Here is a 17,254-nt window from a genome sequence, read left to right on the forward strand (position 1 = left end):
CTACAAGCATTTAATTTTTTCCATTACGTGCGTTTAATTTTTTTCCACTACATGCGTTTAATTTTTTCCATTACATGCGTTTAATTTTTTCCATTACATGCGTTTAATTTTTTCCACTATAAGCATTTAATTTTTTCCATTACATGCGTTTAATTTTTTTCCACTACATGCGTTTAATTTTTTCCATTACATGTGTTTAATTTTTTCCATTACATGCGTTTAATTTTTTCCACTACATGCGTTTAATTTTTTCCATTACATGCGTTTAATTTTTTCCACTACAAGCATTTAATTTTTTCCATTACGTGCGTTTAATTTTTTCCATTACATGCGTTTAATTTTTTCCACTACAAGCATTTAATTTTTTCCATTACGTGCGTTTAATTTTTTTCCACTACATGCGTTTAATTTTTTCCATTACATGCGTTTAATTTTTTCCATTACATGCGTTTAATTTTTTCCACTACAAGCATTTAATTTTTTCCATTACATGCGTTTAATTTTTTTCCACTACATGCGTTTAATTTTTTCCATTACATGTGTTTAATTATTTCCATTACATGCGTTTAAGTTTTTCCACTACATGCGTTTAATTTTTTCCATTACATGCGTTTAATTTTTTCCACTACAAGCATTTAATTTTTTCCATTACGTGCGTTTAATTTTTTCCATTACATGCGTTTAATTTTTTCCACTACAAGCATTTTACATTGCATATAAACACATAAGCTATATATATATATATATATATATATATATATATATATATATATATATATATGTGTGTGTGTGTGTGTGTGTGTGTCTGTGTCTGTGTCAGTGTCTGTGTGTCTGTGTCTCTGTGTGTGTATCCGTGTCTGTGTGTGTGTATGTGTGTGTGTAAATATAATGTTAATCTAGTATACGAATACAATTCGAACGAAGTACTTGTTTAATTCCCTTATTGCAATGAAGATTTCGTGTATGTTTTAATGAGAACTCGGTATAGTATTTCAAAGCAACATGGGTTTGAAAAAAAACCATCACATTTAAGTACACTGGTACAATATTTGTTTTTATGGACATGTATAGCATTAAAAAACACATGTATAGCATTAAAAAGTTCAATATACCTAAAAAAGATACGGAAAATTATTTATATATCAACTCAGAAGAAAAACAAATCTAAAAAATAAGTGCTTCGAAAAGTTGCAAATATATTTTATTCTGTGTATTAAAATAATAATTTTGATGATACTTACCACAACAAAATAACTGCAAGAGCTGCAAATCACAATTCACAGATATTTAAACGCCTTCGAGCAGTGTTAAGTGGTACTTTTTTGTAAGATTCCGCCAAAACATTGAAAACCTAAAAAAGAAAGATGAAAATTAGTTTTTACTGAAAAGTATACAAAGTAATATTCGAAAAACAAACTTTTTACGTTTGTAATTGTTGTGGAGACGCCCACTAATTAGCATACGTGGGTGAACAAGATATAGATAAAGGTATCAAGTCAGCAAGACCGGGGAGCTGTGTTCAAACGCCGGATAGGCAAGACGCATGTGCCGGTTGCTTCATGAAAGACTTTAACACGCCCTCTGCCGGACAATCTTCCAACTGCAGTACAACTGCACCTTTGTAAATATGTATTATATTTTCGTCTTAATATATTTGTTTTACCTTTACTTTCTGCGTTCGTGTTGTTATTAATACAGACAGTAATGAAAAAGTGATCATCCGTGTAAGGCAAAATACGTTTAAAGGATTTATAATGCCTTTAACACATTTATAATAAACTTTACTGGAAACTAGCGTGTTTGCGAGCTTAACTTCGCAATTTAATCCATATGCATGGCTTGAAACAAAAAAAAATCGATAAAAGAAAACAAATCTCTCTCCTTTATCATCCAGCTAATACCTATAATAATAGGAGCACTAGGAACAATTCCGAAAAACTTTAAAAAAAAAAACAATGAGAGAAATTGAAATCAGAGAAACGGCTGGAAAGATACAACGAACAACAATAAGGAAAACAGCTGAAATATTAAGGAAAACCCTTGAATGCGGAGACTAATACACACGACCCACATGAACAGGCCAGACAAACTACTGCAGAGGCAAAACATGAAGAGGCGTTACGTGGAACCAAGAACATTAAAGCTGCATATCTATAAGTTCTTCCCCATCCCTTTCCATTATCCAATCCCACCCCAAAAGAGTGATACCAAACAGCGGACAAGGGTCAAGGAGGATGGAAATACCAAGGAGAGAGCACTGAGCAGACGTCTGCTGGACAAGTGCGAACAGAACTGGGACCTTGGAGAGACTAATTGCCACTCAAATTCCAGTGGAGACTATCCTGCCAGCCAACGAGAAATCAATGGTAATCGGCTGTTATGATAACGCAAATTCAAGAAAGAGGTGGTGAGAACCGGAAATCTAGAGAGACTTGTTGTCACTCAGCTTCTAGGTAATACCACAGGTTGTTTTCAAGGAGAGATCTTTGATGACCTGTGTGAAGGCTCCATGTGAGCCAATAATAATAATAATAATAATAATAATAATAATAATAATAATAATAATAATTATTATTATTATTATTATTATTATTATTATTATTATTATTATTAAATGTTGAAACATCTTGACAGTGTCACTAGTAATATACTCTGGACCATTTATAGGTTGGATCAAACAAGATCTGAAGCATCATAACCAGACGACAGGAAAACTCGGTACTTTGCACAATGCACTAACCCAAAGGATGATACTGGCCGAATCTATCTGAAAAAAAAAGACGGGGGAAGAGGGATGGTTTGTATAGAAGACTGTAAATGACACAAGAAAAAAATTAGAAAAATACATAATGAATAGCACCGAAAGAATAATTACTGCAGCAAAAGACACTGCAAAAATAAAAGAAACAGGGGGATAAGGCAAGAAAGGAAAAATGGGAAGAGAAACAACTACACCGATGATTGAAAAAGGATGACAAAAAATGACTAACAAAAACACTTGGAAATGGCTATAAAAAGGAAACCCAAACAGCGAAATTGAATCCCTAATAACAGCCACACAAGATAACGCGATTATGATTAATCACTTTAAAGCTAAAAACAAGACACAAAAAACAGTAAATGCAGACTCTGTGGACAAGGAGACACGACACTAAACCACATAATAAGCAAATGCAACAAACTAACCGAAAAAGCATATAAGAATAGACACGATCAAGTAAAGAAGACAGTACACTGGAAATTATGTAGGCAACTGAATTTTGAACACCCAAACAAACGGTACAAGCACAAACCAGCATCAGTAGTTGAAAATGAAGTCACAATATCCTAAGGGGCATAGACATACAGACATATAAACCCATCCAAGCAAGAAGACCGGATGTCATATTAGTTAACAAGAAAGAAAAGACCTGCCAGATTATAGATTTGTCCGTTTCAGCAGACCACAAAATGAAGATCAAGGAGACGGAGAAGTGAAGAAATGCACAAAACCGGCCAGATAACTCAAACGGATATGGACGATGAAAAAATCCAGATAACACCACTAATAGTTGGGTTGCTAGGAAGAATACAGAAAAACTTTGAAAAAAGAATGGGAGAGATTGGAATCAGAGGGGTGGCTGATAATATACAACGGATAACAATAATGAAAATAGCTGAAATATTAAGAGAAACCCTTGAATGCGGAAACTGACACACATGAGCTACAGGTACAAACTAGACATACAGAAAATGCTACAGATGTAAAACACAAAAAAGTGTCATATGGAATCATAAAAACTGAAACTGTATAATTGTAAGTTAACTTCCTGCTCACCTGGACCGCTCCCACAATTTATTTTATTTTATTATTTGTTCTGTGTGTGCATCACCAAAAACTGACTCCACACACCAAATAAGCTAAGAGAGTGAAAGGAGATGGAATGACCGAGGGGGAAAAACACTAGCCAGAACTCCGTTGGATGAATGCAAAGAAGCTTTTTGCCACCAAAGTTCAAGTAAAGATCCATGTTCGCAACCATCGAAAAATCAATGGTAAGCAGCTGTTACAATAACGCAAATTCATCTGCAAAGAGATAATACCTAGAAGCCACTAATTCCATTTTGTTTAATAAAGACATTTAATTTCTTAATCATGATAACATCACTTAATTCAAAGCACCAAATTTCTGAAATCTAAACGTTTCGCACATAAGTTTGGTAAGTTTTAATGGTTTATATTAGTGATGGGACGATAATTCGGAATATCAGGAGTTTTTCAAATTATCAGCATCAGAGTTGAATAATTCAGACCCAATTTCAGCACAGGATATGCTGATTTATGTGAATAAAAATCTCCTTAAACAAAGAAATTGCATAATAAACACCTCCTCCCCCCGATTTATTTAAGGAAACATCTTAATGAAATGTAACCACGACTCCCGCTGATGTTCACAAAAGTATGGATCACGAGAAGTGTAATAATTTTGTTTAATTTTGTTTTGTTTTAAGAAAACAGGAAATACTTATACAATGACAATACTTTTAATGTTCACAAGTAAAAATTTCTTTTTTAGTATAGAGTACTGGACATCTGAGGATATTTGTTGTCCCTCAGACTCCAGACAACAGCAAAGGTTGTTCTCAAATAGAAATCTTTGATGATGGCCTGTGTGACTACTTCTAATGAGTAAATAATTGATACAGCAGTGTCAGCTGATGTGAATGCAGAGAAAAAAGAAAATGAAAAGGTCGCTAAGTACCAAGACTTAAAAAAGAGAAAACAAGACTGTGGAAGTTGAAGACGGTAGAAGATGTACCTGTTGTGATAAGAGTGTTGTGATGTGTAACAAAAAGATTTCTCAAGTGGATTGACAAAATTGGGATCCATTGCAATATTGGATCGTTCAGAACCTCCAGGATCTTGCGGGAAACACTGAAGGTCTGAGTAAAAAAGATGGTGATGGTCATTTTTTTTAAATCTACCCATCAACATAATATCGCCAAACAAAAATGTAACAACTGAAATAATAATGATGATGATGATGACGACGACGATGACGATGATGATGATGATGATGATGATGATGATGAATTAATAATGGAATATTTTTGTGTATTTCTATATGTAATGAAAGAAAACTTTTCTTTGTTTTTATCGTTCTCAACTATATTCTCAACTATCATTAAACATGTTTTTTATTTTGTTCACCAAAATTAATTTGCCGACGTGATTACTAAGATGAGACGGACACAGGGACGTTCACTTTATGATATACGTAGAAAGAAAGACTAATTTTTACCCTACCATAAAGAATACTCACACGACCGCGTTGCGCACTATTTAATACACACGATTAGTGTCCCTGTAATTGAGATTTCAAATCCTGTCATAGTTAGCCACTCGACGAGTCGCAGTAGCGTGTTCGGATAACTATTTTATTAATAAGAAATAACCAACACACACACACACACACACACATACACACACACACATATATGTGTGTGTGTATGTGTATGTTCATTGTAAAACTATGCTTATTAAATTATTTTTCATTAAAATATTTCATACGGTATAAATAAAAAGCTTCAAATATATATATATATATATATATATATATATATATATATATATATATATATATATATATACAAGGTGACTCCCCTCCCAAAAAACGGGCCCCAACTCTAATTAGTTGGGGCCCGTTTTTAAGAGGTTTCTTAGTGTTTTGTCCGAATGAAATGAAACTTAGCTCATAACTAGTTTATTATATTCAAAACATTACATCAAAACACTAGGGTCTTTGGCCTTTTTTTTTTCCGTTTTACAGCGTATGTTCTAGATGGCCTCCATTTAGCTGCCCTCAATACTCCCTCTGCTGATGATGTGATTATATATAAATATAAATGATAGCGTTTTTAGAACGACCGTTCACAAATCTTAGTTTTTGTTTTTAATTTTTGAACATATGAAAATAATCTTATATTAATTTTGTTTACCTCCTATATATTCTACTTTAGCTCTAAATCTAACTTCTTTTTCTATTGAGCTTATTATATATATATATATATATATATATATATATATATATATATATATACGACACATTTTATTGATTGTAATGCTCATACATTAAAACATTCGTTCGACCGTTTACATTATCTATTGTGTTTTCTATATCGAATAACTTCAAAAGAGGTAGATATGCCGTAAACCAAACAAGTCAAATTAAAGATTCTCTTATTTGCTTCGATATTCCACGTTTATTTTGTGAAAACTTTTATACAACTTTCTTTTTTCCCCTCACTCCAAAAACATTTATTCTTATCGACTTTATTCTATTTCGTGAGGATTATCCCTCGTTAATCTTCTTTAGCTCAACTCGATAAGCAATTCCACTTAACTAAGTTAGTCAGTCGTTTTGTCTAATACCAATCAAACTATTGAGCCAGAATCGCTAAATATACACGTGTCTCTCGCGCGTAAATTCAGGTGCGACTTGCTCAAGGGAGATAAACACCAATACAATAAAACATTGGTTAATTTAAAAATCATTACATTCGATTACAGTAAACAGTCGTAACCAAATTAAAGGTTATACGACATGTATTTTCGAGAAGTTTTTGCCATCATAAGTGTTAGTTTAACATAATGATGTAACCTCTTCCTATAAGCTAGGCGCTTTAGTGTTTAACTTGGGGATTATTAAATGAAATTAGGGTCCTATATGAAAATTTTAACCAAACACATTTTATTGCATAAAAAGTCTCAACTTTATAACTTTACTAGCAGGCCGCCTGGCGTTGCCCGGTCCTAAAATACGCATAAATGTTGTATTTTAATTAATACAGAAACTGCGAGTATTATGTTTTTTTTTCTAAAGAGTTCATTCTTTTTTTTGCACAGGAATCAATACTTATCAAGGCCAGGAGGCCACTCGAGGATAAGGAAATTGAATTACTTAGGAAGACGGTTTATCAAGAACTTGTTTACATTGGACTTGAAGACAATCAGATTGTAGTCAGTTAGAAAGTAGGCAATCGGAAGAGAGTTCCACAGGCGTGCAGTTCTAAGAAAGAAGCTTTGTTGATGGAATCTAGATAGAGGTTTAGGCACAAATAAAGTGTATGGGAAATTATTAATAGTGGTATTGGCTAGACGAGTGTTTTTTGTGAAAATCTGGCGAGGGGGGGCAATAGATTGAAGCTCAGATGAGCACTTGCCATGAAAATAACGATAAAGCAGAGACAGGCTCGCAACGTCTCTTCTGTGGGAAAGAGGTTGCAAGGAAGTGAAAAGGTCCCCCTCACTAAGCTACGAATTCTATTTTGAACTCTGTTAAGGATAAACTGCTTCTAGCAGCTCCTGCCCAGATGTTGTAGCAGTACTCCATCGTTGACCGTACCTGGCTTTTATATAGGTAGATTGCATCAGGAGGAAGATATCTACTGGAGCGGTAGAAGGATACCACCATTTTCCCAGCGACCTTGGCAATGGATTTGATATACATGTTCCATTTCAGATCGGGAGTAAAATTCAAGCCCAGAAGATTGTAAAAACATGAAGCCTCCCCAAAATGAGAGCCGTTCATTTCAATTGATGCCAGATTAGCATCAGAACGTTGATGGTGTAAAGATAGAAACTTGGTTTAAGATACATTAAAAGTAACCAGACACCTCTTTCCCCATTGTACCACGTGCTCAAGATCAGAGGAGAGAGAATCGGAGAGAACTTGGTCGTTTACAATCTTTGTAATTAAAAAAATATTCGAGCTGAGATTGGAACCGACACCTAAACACAGTGAATCAAGTACGATAACCATAAGGCCAGCTTAACACGTTCTGTAGAAAATGTTTTCAAACCTACTTATTCTTAATTTAACGATGCTGTCATGTTTCACAGCGGCACATGCGCATTCATGAAATAGTTGTCAAACAGATTAAAATCCGGTGACTGCCATATACCACATTTTCAATTTTTACCTCTTAGCAGCCCTTTTTCTGGATGAAAATGAATTAAAATATTTCCACATTTCTGAATACTTTGTATGCAAAATTTCAAGTTTGTAGATCAAAAATTCGTTAAGTATATAGGTAGAGAAGTGTCCTCACAGGCATTCTCACTTTCATAGCTATATTAATTGCCACAGGTTCCTTCCTCTCATTCTATTTCTCCTTCTCTCTCTCTCTTTCTCTCTCTCTCTCTGTCTATCTCACTGTCTCTCTCTCTCTCTGTATATATATATATATATATATATATATATATATATATATATATATATATATATTAAAATCCAATAAAGTTGAGCCTTTTGGGGGATAATAAATTGAAGATTCAAGGAATAAGTACGTTGTAAGAATTTCCTTTAGGAGATCGGAAATCTATTTAGAATCTAAATACTTGCGTTCGCACTGAAATATAAAATGCGTGTTTCTCTCGTGTTTCAAAGTGTAACCGTGATATTGGCCAAAGGATTGCAATACACATCTTCATAATACTTGGATGCGGAGATTGCACTGCACGTAATTCTGTACTAAAGAGCATAAAACCGCCAAACCATGGGTATATATATATATATATATATATATATATATATGATATATATATATATATATATATATATATAAGAAATTCGTTTCTTATCGTTGAGCACTTTCAGTTGAATTAAAAAAGTCGGTCAATCTTATCGTTGAGCACTTTCAGTTGAATTAAAAAAGTCGGTCAATTTAGCTCTTATGCGTAGATCATCGTATAACGATTTGATCACTGTCTGTCTGACGTAATGAACATTTAAATTAAAATGTTTAAAATTCAACGCTATTTCACACGGTTAATGGTAGCCGAATGGATACGGCCTCCGCTAATTGAGCCAGAGATGTCTCGTGTCGCGGGGTTCGAATCGTTCGACTGGTAGTAATCGTGACACCCTGCACTGAAGAATCCCGACAGGATGAAACACTAGTGTCTGTAGGTATTTAATTATTATAGTAAAAAAATAATTATATATATATAGAGAGAGAGAGAGAGATGTGCGCAATGAAGTAAACAAGTTTAAATGTATTTAACTTTAATTATGAACTTTTTCATCTGATAAGATACATTAGGTACTGGCATGTAAATAACTTTGTTTAAACCCTTTTCAATTTTTATATAACGTATATATATATATATATATATATATATATATATATATACGTGTGTATGTGTGCTTTATCCAATATTATGGTTAATATTTATTTTTTCTAAATGAAATGAAGTTTATAAAACATGTGAAATATACAGGGCGACCCCCCCTCCAAAAAAAACGGGCCCCAACTCTAATTAGGCCCCGTTTCTTAGTGTTTTGTCCGAATGAAATGAAACTTTGGTCATAACTAGTTTATTATATGCAAAACATCATATCAAAACACTTCTTTTTGTTTTCAATAATTTTATTTTGGAATGCTTTTGTCATTTATTATTTTATTTATTTGTTTTTTTTTGGGGGGGGTCACCCTGTATATGGGTAAATACTATGTCGTTGTTTGGTGACTCCAGTATGAAAACAGATCTGCTGTCGCAGTGTTCACCTATTCATCTTCAATAAGACAGTTAATTATTAGGGCTATGACAACACAATATTATTTTCATTGTTTTGACACTCGAGTATATATCCGACACAGTTAAACACAGTTAATCAACCGAGAACCACATCACTCTATATAAAAGCATATAAGATATCAGCAAATACACACTCGAGAGTCAAAACAATGAAAAGAATATGCTGTTGTCCTAGCCCTGTTAATTACTTAAGAGAATTCTAGTCTCTCCTCTTTCACTCCCTCATATTTCAGTATGTGTTCTAGCTTTTCAGGCAGGTAATAATAAAAACAAACATATTAGTATATTAAACAAAAAAGTGTATTAGCAAATAAATAAATAAATAAATAAATATATGAATAAATATATAAATAAATAATAAATAAAAATAAAAAAATAACAATATATAAATAAATATAAATAAATAAATAAATAATGCTACAAATGTACACGTACATTCTGGGGGGGGGGAGGAACTACTACGAATCGCTATCAAATAACCGTTAGGTGTAAAAATAGTTACTGTTTCTTGGTAAACCCATTACTACAGAAATAGGTATCACAGCTTAACCCATAACAGTATCAGTAAAGGAATTGATAATAAAGTTTACCTCAAACCATACATCTATTAAGCTTGGAAAATGGGTATTTTATAAATTGCCTGCTGATCAAAACAAGCTATTTATAGTCTCCATCAGAAAAAAAAATCATAATTAAAACCCGGACATAACTTATGGGACAGCATACTAATCAATATCTTTCTTTTATTTAAACATCAAGAATCTTTCCGCACTTCAAGACCTCGTTGACGCACTTATATATAGGTAGTTACGTTATTCTTTGTCATTATAAGCAGGCATCAAATACCGCTGTTTAAATATGCAGCTTGTAACAGTTGTTATTGACAGGTGCTGCGTGTGCTGTTCCCATTATGTAATATGTATTAGATGGATAAGTTTATGTACATAAAAATAGACTATCCGACCAAGTCAGGCCTACATATCACTGGTCGCGAAATCTATACGTGGTAAAAGGAAGACAAAATGCAATAAAATTTCTGCCAATATTAAACGCATATATCGATAATTCTGAAGCAATTGAACACCCTAGAGAACGTATATGAAGTCGATATAAAACGTAACGTATTAGGTTGGTGCAAAAATAATTCCGTTGTTTTGACGTACATATACATCTGCTAAAAACGACATTATTTTTGCACTAACCTAATAACTGGGTATGTTGTGGGATGTGTGAGAGACGAAAGAGGACTTAGCGGATTGTGCCTTAACCTAATATTATATTTTGTGAGAATATAACTCTCCAACCATCGTGAGTACTTCTTCCAGATCAAGCTGTCTGAAGAAACTGGCTTTGTGAATTAAAATGCATCAAACATTAATAATATTGTTTTTTTCTTTTATCTTTTGCTAAACTCAATCATGTCCTGCAAAATTAAAAAACAAAAGCAACAATTTTCTTCCATAACACAACCAAACCAAACATCATGACTGAATATTTAAAGATAACAACCCTTTTCAGAAAATATGGGATTCAACGTTAAATAATCCGAAAACGGTTGATGTGCCGTAAAACTAAACCAGCCAACCAAACATCGTGGATAATTATTTGAAGATTTACGTCTTCAAAGAACTTGAAGCATAAACACTTTTTTCCCCAAAATTACCGGGTTCGGTATTAAATAATCTGACAAGTGTTGGCATGCCGTAAAAGAAACCACCAAACGAAACATCATCAATAAATATTTCAAGATATAAAGGGCTTAATAAATAAAACCTTTTCTCCAAATTATTGGATTAGGCATTAAATAACCCAAAAATGAATGACATGCTGAAAAAAGAACAACTAAATAAACCATCGAGAAGAGAATAAAGATGTATACTAAATCATGCATGCATTGACACATTATATTATCAGTAGTTCTTGATTGCAATGAACATCGGTACACTGGAACACAGACCGTATTCACCTGATGTTTATCCGTAAGACATATTTATATCTCTAACCTAAATAGGATTCTCAAAATATACGGTGCTATCAAAATTGTAAAACATGAAATCGCTTAAAAAAATTGACAGTCTTATCTGCAAGGCACCCATATTTGCTAAAAGCAAACTTTAATCTCTGTTTAATTAATGCATAATATTTCATTAATCAATGTTAAATAATTTTATTTTATCAGTGTTATAACTACACCTGGACGTCTCTCTTCAGTTCAATAATGGTTTTGGTCGTGACGTCTCTCTCCAGTTCAATAATGCTTTGGGTATTACTTTGCTCAGGGTTACCTTTAGGAAAACCTAATTCATTAAGGTTCAGTGAGTGTGAGACCCATTCAAAATGGTGCCATCACTGATCACACGATCACAAATATGTTCCCAGATCATTGAACGATGAACCAAAAGCTACTGAACAGTAATAACTGAAACCCAACGAACTTTTAGACACATTCTTTACTTTATTTGACCAAATCTGATTAAATTATAGTACAGATTGTAGATTTTGATTAACGGTTGCAATTTCTAGATGACTCTATACCGATATTGAATTCCCTAGAAAAACACACTGACGAAGTACAGACGACCAAGACAAATTTGATACAATTTGGAAATGAACGATAAAAAGACACATGTTGACCGCCTCAAAATAATGTGCATACGTTATTCACCATGTTGTCTACAATACGTATCCCATAATCGATAAAGACCAGTTCGGTTGTTTAGAAGTTTAACTAAGACATGATTATTTTTTTGGCGCGTCCATCTTGTTAAAATTTTATTTCTTCTCTAGATAAATAAAGTAGCCGCACGAATTCCTCTCTGGACAAAAGTATCGTCGGTTTTGCTCAAGGCCAGATACAAATTTAATGCAACTAGGCTAATAACCACTATCTTATGTAGCTTTCGAACATCATTTCAGGCACATTCAATCGTGATAATAACATACTACATTACATCCTACGAGCCACACCATTACAATCGGAAAACTGTTAGAAGGAGGAGTCTTTGTTTTTGTCTCTAAATATTTAGTCCTACCACTGCTACTAGTAGTCACCGGGAGGAATTCTACACATTTCAAAGACTCCGTCACTACACCAACCGTAACTGGCTCATACCTACATAGATCTAAAATAATCTTTCCAATTTCAGATTCCGAAATAATAAAGCCGTCCTCGGCAAAGTCCGTCTATTCTGATTGGTTGAGTTCTAATAATTCTCATATCTTGGAATTCAGTTCTTCACTTTATAAAAGAATGGTTACTAACATTAAAATATGGCGTCACTAAGAAACATATTATTTCGCCCAGCGTCAAGTTCATTTAATGTATAGGTCATTTAAGTCATATAAGATCGAAAATACAAGAGAGAGAAAATCATTAAACGAACAGTTTACTTGCTTCCTTTTACAATGTTTAAAACACGCTATAGACTATAAGAACCCACTTCGTCGTCGGCGTCGACAAAACAACAACAAAATTATGCAGCCCTTGCTATCATGTTTTTTTTATCATTGAACACACTTCGTAATACAAATAGGTATTTGCTTACCTTTATTTTTTTTACTTTGCAGACTGTCTTTAGCCTTTAAATTTCACCTTTTTCGTTTTTTGTATCTTATTTTCCCGCGGTTATCATTGATTACAAGCATAGCTTTCAGATTACAAAAAATAAAAATAAAAAATAATAATGAACTGGTGGACCTGAACAATGCTGTTCCTACCATTTAGTGTTTTGTATTTTTCACTTATTCGTAATTTTGTAGGCCATTATACGCGCTTACATACTTAAATTTAGAATTATAACGTTCTACTACAGTGAACACCCACGTTTGGCCACTCTGTGGTAATTTAGATTTAGCCTTTTCAATTTCTCGCAAATTTCTATAGCGCCTATGATAGATTACACGCTTAGCTTGTAGATTACAAAATACCTTATAAAAATTATATACACCTTATCAACAGAAAAGGGAAACATTTAACGTTTACGGGCAGCATTAACAACTGACGTGGGAAAAGTGTGTTCCATTTATTACAATGTTATAATTACAAATTGATCCCCGATTATTACAGTCATTAAAAATACTACCTCAATTTTCGTTTATAATCTGAAAATTAAGCATGTACTCGATGATAATCGCCGGAGAAAATTACGACAAAGTGAAAATGAAAAAATTAAAGGCTACGGGAATCATTATTCAGGTCTGGTGCAGTGTTTTGGGGGTTGTTTTTTTTTCCTCGTGGCGCAATGTTCCCTCCGGAATAAATGGACTTGATTATAATAAATTTTTAGTTCCTCCTTTTATTCACATTATGAATAACAGACAGACGGTAACACCTGCTATCTATTAGGCTTAACTACCCTACTTTTATTTGACATGTTAGGTGAAAGCACATAATAATCACATCACATAATCAAATTTCCATGCTAACAATTGGGTTTATAATTGTTACTTCGGCACGTTGCGTCCATTTTTGCCACGGGCACTAGCGTCCGCTACTTTCTGAGTCGACAGTGGCCCCCATTAACAATCGTAGTTTAATTGTGTGTGTGTGTGTGTGTGTGTGTGTTTTTTTTTTTTTTTTTTTTTTTTTACGCGGGGGATACTTCCACGGGTCCTGCTAGTTACATAAACAAATTTAAAAAATTGATGTAAATGAATTATTCTATTTATTTGTTTTTGTATTTCGTTTATTTAAAAATTTTACTGGAGTTGTGAGTTTGCCCGTCCGAAATATATATGTTGTATGATTATTAACTCTCGTTAGTCAGTGGTTTGTATAGAAGTTTAACAGTAAACCCGCTACATAGAAACATATATATATATATATATATATATATATATATATATATATATATATATATATATATATATATATATATATATAAATACATACACTTACATAAATTCATATATATATATATATATATAAGTGACTTTGTTTATCTGTCTGTGTGAAAAACAGTCTCTATCTAACTACTCTGTCAATATTTGGTCTACAGACTTAAACACGATATATCGAAAATTCGGACCTACGAAACAAATTCGATTTGTTTTTTAACGTTAAAATAACTGCTAAGAGTTAAAAATGAATAAAATTTGGAACTTAGCAGGCGTAAGTCCACTTAAAGCGCTTCTGTATGGTTCAAAAGTAATGTCTCCTATATTTTATTCCGCACGTATAATTCACAAAGAATTGCAATTTAGAGTGACTAAACTTATGTATTCATGATTTAAAAGTTTCACATCTCTATCGCAAATATTGACAGTGTGATATTCTAAGATAGCTACCCTTATCGGCGATGTGCGCCAGAAGCGGAAATGCGAATTTAAAATCTTCATGAAAAAATGATTGAATTGATCAACATTTATCGGCGCCTACTGAATGTTTACGAAGTCGATGCAATTGATGTCAACACAGTAGATAGGTTGGTGGATTTCAGAATGGCAGAAGAACTGTGAGTGACAAAACGAGCTTCAGACTTTTACGAATGATGGCATCAAAAGTGGCTAGTTAAGTTCATTGAGAATGTTGGTGACTTTGTAGAAAAATAAATTCTGGAATAAAAAAGGTCGCTCGTTTTAATGGTATTACTTCTGTTCTCGTAGCTCTTCGGTTTTTTTTTCGATTATATTTTATGTCTATCTTTATATTTCCTATTATATAAAAGTCACTTTGTCTGTATGTGTTCCTACTTCATAGGATCAAAAACGGCTGAGCCTGTCTTTTGCAAATTTCACACAAAGCTAATTTATGTCTGCCAGTGATCTTAGATATGTTTTGTACATAAATTCATCCGCTAAGTATCGAAAATCGAAAAAACCCGATCTTAAAAATAGCTTTTCTTTCTTAAGGCTAAAAAACAGGAATTTTTACAGGGGAATATTTCACGTTACATCGGCAAAGGAAAAATCTCCGCAAATCACTTCCTCTGTAAAACCCAGCTTTACTGTTATCTAGCGATATAGCTCAATGGTAGAGCATTCGACTACAAATCGAATGATCCTCCTGTTCAAGCGAAAGTGTACTTCGCCATTTTATTTTAATTGTTTCTTATTAATGAGATAATTTACAATTAAAAAAGAGGCACCATTTAAAATCGCCGCAAATTATTTTTTCGTTTGCACATTTTAAAACTAAACATTATTTTTTTTCCAGAACATTCATCGTCAAACCCAAATATCAGTTGACGTTATATTGTAAACAAACACGGACGGAATTTGATGAACGACATTATCATTATTTTTTTTTAATTAATTTTTTTTTTGTTTGTAAATTAGTGCACAGGACTAAGGACATACGCAATCTGCATAAATTCAATGCCATGTTTAAGCGTATTGTACGACCAGGCAACGCTGGAATGCCGACTAGTATATATTATATCGAATATCGAAAAATCTGAATGCAAAAAGTCGATAGATAAAAAAAAAAACTTTCTAAATTTTTAATTTATTACAACACAAAGCTTTTAAAGATGAATTCGAGATTTTGAATACATATCATTTTATAGTTCGGTTACTCAGTTTATAGAAATCGGATTATCGCGTTTTTGCTTTCCAACTCTTTTACATATGCATGTATTTTATGTCTTTGAAACTCCTTAAATTTTTATGGATAATCTATCTCACCGCTTCGAAATGTAACCTGAGTAATACTTAACGTTGAAGAACTGAAACGAAGCTGACGTCTGTTGCCTGCCTGCATTTACCGATAAACACAGACAGCGATCGTTAACTAAAAATAGTCAGAAAATAACACCTTGGAACCAAATGAATCAATACGGGCATTCGGAATATGAACACGTGTAAATTAAAGACACTCGCTCTTCATTATTTGCTAAAGATAACGAGGATTTGAAGAGCTTAAGGAAAATTTGCTTTTCTCATCTGACGTTGTCAGGGAGTCATTTTATTTTTTTTTAAATCTTTCTTCTGCTTTTTAAACTATTTTAAACAATATTAAAGTTTATTTCTTTTTGTGGGGAAGGTAACTCTTAAGTTCATATATGACTAGATAAATACTCTTTCCAAGACTTGCAAAATTACTATCCCCAAAATACCAGTTTTGTAGCGGTTGTGTGTCAAGATTAAATTCAATATATCTATCTATCTATCTATCTATCTATCTATCTATCTATCTATCTATCTATCTACTGTTATATAAAAGGAACTTTGTGTGCGTATGAGTTCGTTTCCTATGGACTCGAAAACTGCTGGGCCGATTTTTATAAGATTTCACAAAAAATGTACCTTATGAGTCTGGCAGTGTTCTTGGATAATTTTTTTTATTTGAAAGAGATAGACAAGTATCAATAATCGATAATCGAACTCGTCCGAGGAAAGAAGGAACAGTCAATTTTGACCAAAGTTAACACCTTACACAGCATGAAAATGCACGTGAGAAGTTTAATTATCACACAAGCAGAAAGGCTTGGGATATAAAATCAATAATAGGTTCTTTGATATGACAGGTTCATTCGAAATGGGTGTTTCTATTTTAAGCACGATTTGATCATGATACTTGACTTTTTCATTTTAAACTTAAATCCAGGCCATTGTCACTGCGATGGAAGTACGGCTAGACATATGAGCACAACAGTAGATTATTTGATATGACAGGGGCGCTTTCGAAATTAATCTTTTTTATAGAGCATAATTGAAGCATAGTACTTGATTTTT

General features: G+C 33.1%; 1 long non-coding RNA gene across 1 annotated transcript in view; it reads right to left on the reverse strand.

The window, feature by feature from the left end:
* The window catches only part of LOC145241398 (uncharacterized), a 312,540-nt gene that overhangs the window by 139,033 nt on the left and 156,253 nt on the right, over nucleotides 1–17,254 (reverse strand). Inside the window, exon 2 of the long non-coding RNA XR_013862550.1 lies at nucleotides 1,242–1,351. This is a non-coding gene — a long non-coding RNA (uncharacterized LOC145241398). The remainder of the gene's footprint in view (nucleotides 1–1,241; nucleotides 1,352–17,254) is intronic.

This window comes from Euprymna scolopes, chromosome 20, assembly GCF_053919585.1.
Source record: "Euprymna scolopes isolate OS-2025 chromosome 20, ASM5391958v1, whole genome shotgun sequence".
NCBI lineage: Eukaryota > Metazoa > Mollusca > Cephalopoda > Sepiida > Sepiolidae > Euprymna > Euprymna scolopes.